We start from the raw sequence: 6,612 nt of genomic DNA, 5'->3' as shown, positions 1-6,612 counted from the left end.
GAAAGATATAAATTAGAGAGAGATTAACATAGAGTATGTGTTTTCTTATAGCTGCATCCTATGAGTTACCCTCCAGCACCATCTCCATCAGATACATGACGCTTGGGAGGTATGATTGTTTTAATGTTTTTGGTCGATAAGATTCCGTAATTAGGCCCATCATAATTGTCAGCACCAGGCCCAGTGTGCTCTTAATCCGGCCCTGGCTGCAGGGGAAGCAGGGACTCCTTCCTGCTTCCCCTGCAGCAGTTTTCCGGCGCTTTTAGCTCCGCCGCAAATGTAAAAAAATAAATAAAAATGTTTCGCTTTGTGTGTGTGTGTGTATGACTGTCTGCCTCTGTGTGTATGACTGTCTGCCTGTGTGTATGACTGTCTGCCTGTGTGTATTACTGTCTGTGTCTGTGTGTGTATGACTGTCTGCCTCTGTGTGTCTGTGTGTATGACTGTCTGCCTGTGTGTATTACTGTCTGTGTGTGTGTATGACTGTCTGCCTCTGTGTGTCTGTGTGTATGACTGTCTGCCTGTGTGTATTACTGTCTGTGTGTGTGTGTATGACTGTCTGCCTGTGTGTATTACTCACGCCCCATCCTCATTCCTCCAATGCTTACTGACAGCTGCACGCCTGTCAGTATCCGTGAGTGTGCCGCCAGACCCACAACATGGGCCTATATTTCAGCTTGCCCCACTTCCTTAGGTATGTCTTGGAGGCGAAGGTTGTTGCACTTTCCTCTATCCTCCATATCTGTTAACTTGCATTTGTAGGTGTCCATTTGTGCCATAAGATCTTCAGCCTTTGAGGCTAGGTCATTATGGGCATCAGCATGCTCTGCCATCTTGTCTTCGATTTCAGAAGTGCAAGTGCCCAATTCTTGAACGTCATTGCGGAGTTCTTTCATGGAAGTTTGCAAGGTGAATTGAATCTTAGCAGAAATTGCATCAAGCATTGATTGTAAGACGCTTTGTATGATAAGCACATCCACGTCCATGGATTCGGAGGTCTGTGGTGCCTCTCCATTGGCGACATCTTGGATTTGTCAGCTTTTTTCGGTTTGCCTCTTGCTTTTTCTCTGCCACATGTCTATTTGCGTGTGAAAAATTCTTGCAGGGTTGCTGAAATATAGTTGTTGTAGGCCGGAGCTAAGCATGCGTCTGCTCCCTCCAAGTCATGCTTCCTACCTGCTAACCATTTTTAAATTATCAGCTGCTGCCAATAAGTGAAGGGCACATAAAGGACTATTTCACAATGCACCCAACAAATGCCTCTATTGTACAGCACTATGGAATTTGTTGGCGCTATATAAATAATAAAATAATAATAATATTATCAGTACAAATACGTGTAAATGTTAATTTAGAAAGTTCCCAAGTAGTGCACTAATTTCAGGAAAAGTGCAAGTTGGCTGCTGGGAGGGTAGCAATTAATTTTTTTTATAGTGTTAAGTTTTATCCTACGGGTAATTATTTCTCTGTTGTGTTCAGGCTTGTTTATAAGGCCAGCTACATACTTTCTTAATAATTCATATAAAAAGGTCTTTAACATGGCAATATATGCAGCTCAAGTCACTGCATGGATCATATACATGCTTTCTAGCAACAAAGAAGTGATTTGTGGTGTTGTAGAATTATTAGGCCTCATAAAATTGTCTTAAAAGCATGCTTTCTTAGAATAAAATGTGCATCAGCAGAACGTTAGATTCCTGTAGAATGAAACATTGTAGCAGCTAGCCTACATGAATAGTCTTAATAAAATGTGTATTTACTAAAAAAGCCTTGAGAACTAACCTTGAAACTAACCGTGCCAACTACTAAAAATGGCTGCCAAAGCACCCCTCCCATCGAGTGAGCACCGCATGGTAACAAGATGGCGCCTGTATCTTGTGCCCACTCCCGTGTCAAGGATGTCACCGTCTCTTGATGGTAGGGCATTTAACTAACCCCTTAACACCTAAACCAATTAATAATGTTTACTAGTTGTTATCTTGAATTCTTTTAGTGATGTAATAATGCCTTTATAAGGGGCATGCGCACCCATTTTTTAAGCCAAGCCATTAAAGCTTCCGAAGTTCTTTCATTAACCTGAACCCTGTGTCTCAGTGTGAATTTACTTCCGCGTGCATGCAACTTTATTATTCTTAATCTGGACAGGAACGGATAGTCATTCAAACTTATTGGTTTGCATAAAAGAATTACCAGATTTTACTAATTACATGACGTAAAGTCATGATTTTATAAAGGACACGGAGGCGAATATTATGCTTATCTCTTTCTTTATTATACCTCAGCAGCAAAGAGAAGGTATAAACATTCATAGAAAAAAGTTTTAACAGGTTCTCCAAGGGTTAACACAACATTATACCCTTAACCAATAGGAACAGTCCTTCTATCTATAACTACTCATGTGACCTTTCCTCTCCCTCTTTCTTTGGTCATGCCGAAGCTGTATCTTTATAACTTGAGAAGACACTGGAACACTTTATCCGTTGTGTCGAACTTTCCCATATCCCGAACTTGTAGGAACTTGTCTGTGTGAACTGCGGTGACAACTGGTCATCCAGGGTGTCGCTTATTGTGAATTAAGCTGTAATGGGATAGAGAAAAAAGTGGTAAATGTGATCTTAGGAACTGTTTGTCACAATGGTAGTGACTAAATCTTACTATATGCATTAGTTACTACAGACTCACTAGTATATAAAAAACTGTTGTCTTATATAATCGAATTAAGTCTAGACAAAAAGAAGACACCACAATGACCCTTATTCTATTGTTTATTGGGTGGGAATTTCACTCTTCTTTCGCCGATATAGGCTTGATATACTTACCGGGTGGGCCAATATTCGCCTCCGTGTCCTTTATAAAATCATGACTTTACGTCATGTAATTAGTAAAATCTGGTAATTTTATTAAAGGACACGGAGGCTCATATTATGCTAGTTCAAAGCTGTGCAATGACTGTTGATGATACGTGGTCTGTAGGGTGAAAATAATATTCCTTAAAGATGGATTCACGAGACCAATCTGCTGTCCGTAACAGGTCTTCCAGCCTGCATCCCAAGTTGAATACTTTAGATGCCATAGCTCCTCTAGTGGATTGCGCTCCGTATACTGAGGTATCTATGTTTGCAGAGGTCATTATCCACTTCACCCATCGGGCTATCGTTATTGAAGATACTGGCTGGTGTGGTGAGTTGATGGCCAGAAATAATTCATGATTTCCAGAGTTTCGAAATGCCTGTGTCCGTGTCTCATATTCCTTGAGGCAGGCTATTTGGCACAGGTTTTTGTTGTGAGGGAATGCTGGATATGATACTGATGATGTCGCTGATTTAGTACATCTGGAAATGTTAAACGTTACTCCCGTTGGAGTGAACGTGCGTGCATCAACATCCAATGCCCTGACATCCGAGACTCTTTTGCAGGATATTAGGCATAGGAGCATGGCCAGTTTCGCTGATAGTTGTTTCAGCGTGAGGTCAGAGTTCTGTGGCCATTGTTCCAAAAGGTTTAAGACCAAATTCACGTCCCATACTGTACTATATCGGGGTCGTGGTGGTCTTGCCAATCGAATTCCGTGTAAGAGTCTGCATACCAACAGATGTTTACCCGCTGGGAATCCTTCTATGCCCTTGTGTCCAGCGGATATCGCTGACCTGTATACATTAATGGTTCGGTATGCTAATCCTTGGTCGTATAGGTGTGTAATAAAACGTAACAGGTGGTTTACAGAGGCATGTACGGGATCCACGTGTTGTTCCATGCACCAACCACTCCAGATGTTCCAAGCTTTAGAGTAGGATCTCCGTGTTCCAGGAGCCCAGGCTCCCGCCAGAAGTTCAAGAGTTGTTTGCGGAACGTTTGGCACGACCCAGGGTCCCCGGAAAGAAGCCATCCTAACAATTTGAGTTGTCCCTGCGTCATCAGAGGGTGTGTGTTCCCATCTGGGTCTGAAAGGAGACGTGGGTTCTCGGGTAGCATTCTGGGAAGATCTATGGACATCTCCATGAGTGAAGGGAACCAAGGCTGTGCAGTCCAGAATGGGGTTATGAGGACTAGGGACGTCCGTGCGCGGTCGAGGTGTACTAGTGTTCGTGCCAGCAGGGCGAACGGAGGGAACGCGTATAGTCGTTTGTTCGGCCATGGTTGTAGGAACGCGTCCGTAGCTAATGCGTCTGGGTCCGGTCTCCAGCTGAAGAACTCTGGGAGTTGTGAATTCAACCGTGACGCAAACAGGTCTATATACATCGGACCCCATAGTGTTTGTAATCTTGGAACGTCTCTCGGTTCAGGCGCCAATCGCTGGTATCCCGTAGGTGTCTGGAGTTCCAATCTGCTACGGTATTTGAAAGTCCCGGGATGTATTCGGCCCGTACGGTTATGTTGCGTTCTAAGCAAAACTGCCAAAATTCTGTGGCTAAGTCTGCTAGGATTCTGGACTTGGTGCCGCCGAGGCGGTTGATGTACTGTATGGCTGATACGTTGTCCATCCTTAAGATGATGGAGCAATGCGTCGCGGGGCCCAGGAGGCTCTTTAGCGCGAACGATCCCGCCCTTAATTCCAGGCTGTTGATATGTAGTGTCCTCTCCGATTGGGACCATTTTCCGCCTGTGGAGGTATGTCCACAGCGCGCTCCCCAGCCCCGTGTGCTGGCATCTGATTCTATTACGCAATCCGGGTTGTTGCCGAAGATTGCTCTGCCGTTCCACGCTTCCATGTGCTGTAGCCACCACTTGAGCTCCTCCTTGGCTGTGTGATCGAGTGGCACAGAGTCTGAGTAGGAGTGTCCTCAGCGTAGTTGTGCAGCTTTTAGTCTCTGCAGGGCCCTGTAGTGCAAGGGTCCCGGGAAGATCGCTTGTATGGAAGCGGAAAGGAGTCCAATTATTCTGGCTAGTTGTCTGACCGTGAGTATTGGACGAGCCAATGTTCTGCGGATCTCCTTCTTGATGATTTTTATCTTTGAGGGTGGTAAGCTTAGGGTCCCTAAGACCGCCCCTATCTCGAATCCTAGGAATTCTAAGGACTGGGAGGGGACTAGTACCGACTTCTCCCAGTTGATTAGAAATCCCAGGTTTTGTAGAAGTGTTATTGCCCAATATAAGTGTTGTTGTAGTAGTAGTATGTCCTGCGCCATGATCAGCATCTCGTCCAGATATATGATCATGCGAACCCCTCTGCTGCGTAGCAGCGCAACCACTGGTTTTAACAGTTTTGTAAAGCACCATGGTGCTGATGATAGGCCAAACGGTAGGCACTGGAACCTCCACGTCTGAATGTCCCAACGGAATTGAAGGAGATGTTGACATTCCTTCACAATGGGGATGGTGAGATATGCATCTTGGAGGTCTAGTTTGACCATCCAATCCCCCAGCATGAGAAGATCTCGTAGGCAATGAATCCCTTCCATTTTGAAGTGGTGATATCTTACAAACGCATTGAGCAGGCGTAGGTTGATCACTGGTCTTACCCCACCGCCTTTCTTGGGGACCAGGAACAGGTTGCTCAGGAAGCCTGGGGAGTGAGGTGCGACCTGATAGATCGCTCCCTTCTCCTCCAGTGCTCTGATTTCCTTCGACACGAGTTCTCTGTCCCGTGGGGTGAACACCATCCGCCTTGGCATTGCGGATTGGGTTGGGTCTTTTACGAATCCTATGTGGTACCTGCTACCGTGTTGAGAATCCAGGCATCGGACGTGAGTCTGTGCCATGCCCCGATAAATTTGGAAAGTCTGCCCCCCACGTGTGAGGTACGAGAGAGGGGGAAGGGGAAAGCACTTACCATAAGGTCGTCGGCCGTATGTGGAACCTCTGTGTCCTCTGGGCTGCCACGATCTGCCCCTGACCGGGAAGAAAGGTGCGGGGGTTCTGGTCTCCGTCTGTGGGAACCTTGGTGCAGTGGGGCCTCAGTAGCCCCGATGGGAGCTCCGTGATGGGCGGCTGGACAGGCGGCCCCTGTACCTGACAGCCCCTCCAAAAACCTTTGGGGAGAACACCCGTTTCAGGTTTGTTTGTGCCTTATCTAGGGCTGTAAATGTGCTCACGTAGTTGCCCAGCTCTTTTACTAAATTGTCTCCGAAAAGGAGGCCTTTTGCCTGGGGTCCAGGCTCGGTTATGGCCATGTTGACCAGCTTAGGGTCTATTTTCATGAGAATTGTTTTCCGCCTCTCAGTACTAAGTGCGGCATTGGAGTTGCCGATGAGGCAGATAGAGCGTTGCGCCCACTCTCGGATCTCTAAGGGATCTAGCGGTGTGCCACCTGAGAGTGTCGCTTCGACTAAGTCGAAGATTTTTGCGCTGGGGCCCAAGGAGTCAAGCACCTTGTCCTGGCAGTGGCGTAGGGAGTAGTCCAGCCCTCCAGGAACTGGGCAATCTTAGGGTGCACCTCCGGTGTGGCGCAAGGCATATCGGGGACCGTTGGGCGTGGGCACTCTGCTCTTAACTTATTCCTGGTCGTTTTATCCAGGGGCTTCCTGATCCTGGCCGCTATATATTGGGCCACATGGTCAGCTGGGAACCAGTCTGTAGACCTAGGGTGTTGGAGGTCGTCTGGTTAAATAGGGGCTCGCCCTGAGGGTCTAGGATGATGGAGTCATCCGTGGAAACTTTACCCTTAGCTGGTGT

This window comes from Pelobates fuscus, chromosome 5 (genome assembly GCF_036172605.1).
Source record: "Pelobates fuscus isolate aPelFus1 chromosome 5, aPelFus1.pri, whole genome shotgun sequence".
Taxonomy (NCBI): domain Eukaryota; kingdom Metazoa; phylum Chordata; class Amphibia; order Anura; family Pelobatidae; genus Pelobates; species Pelobates fuscus.
The sequence above is the reverse complement of the archived record's forward strand: the minus strand, read 5'-3'. Positions refer to the sequence as shown.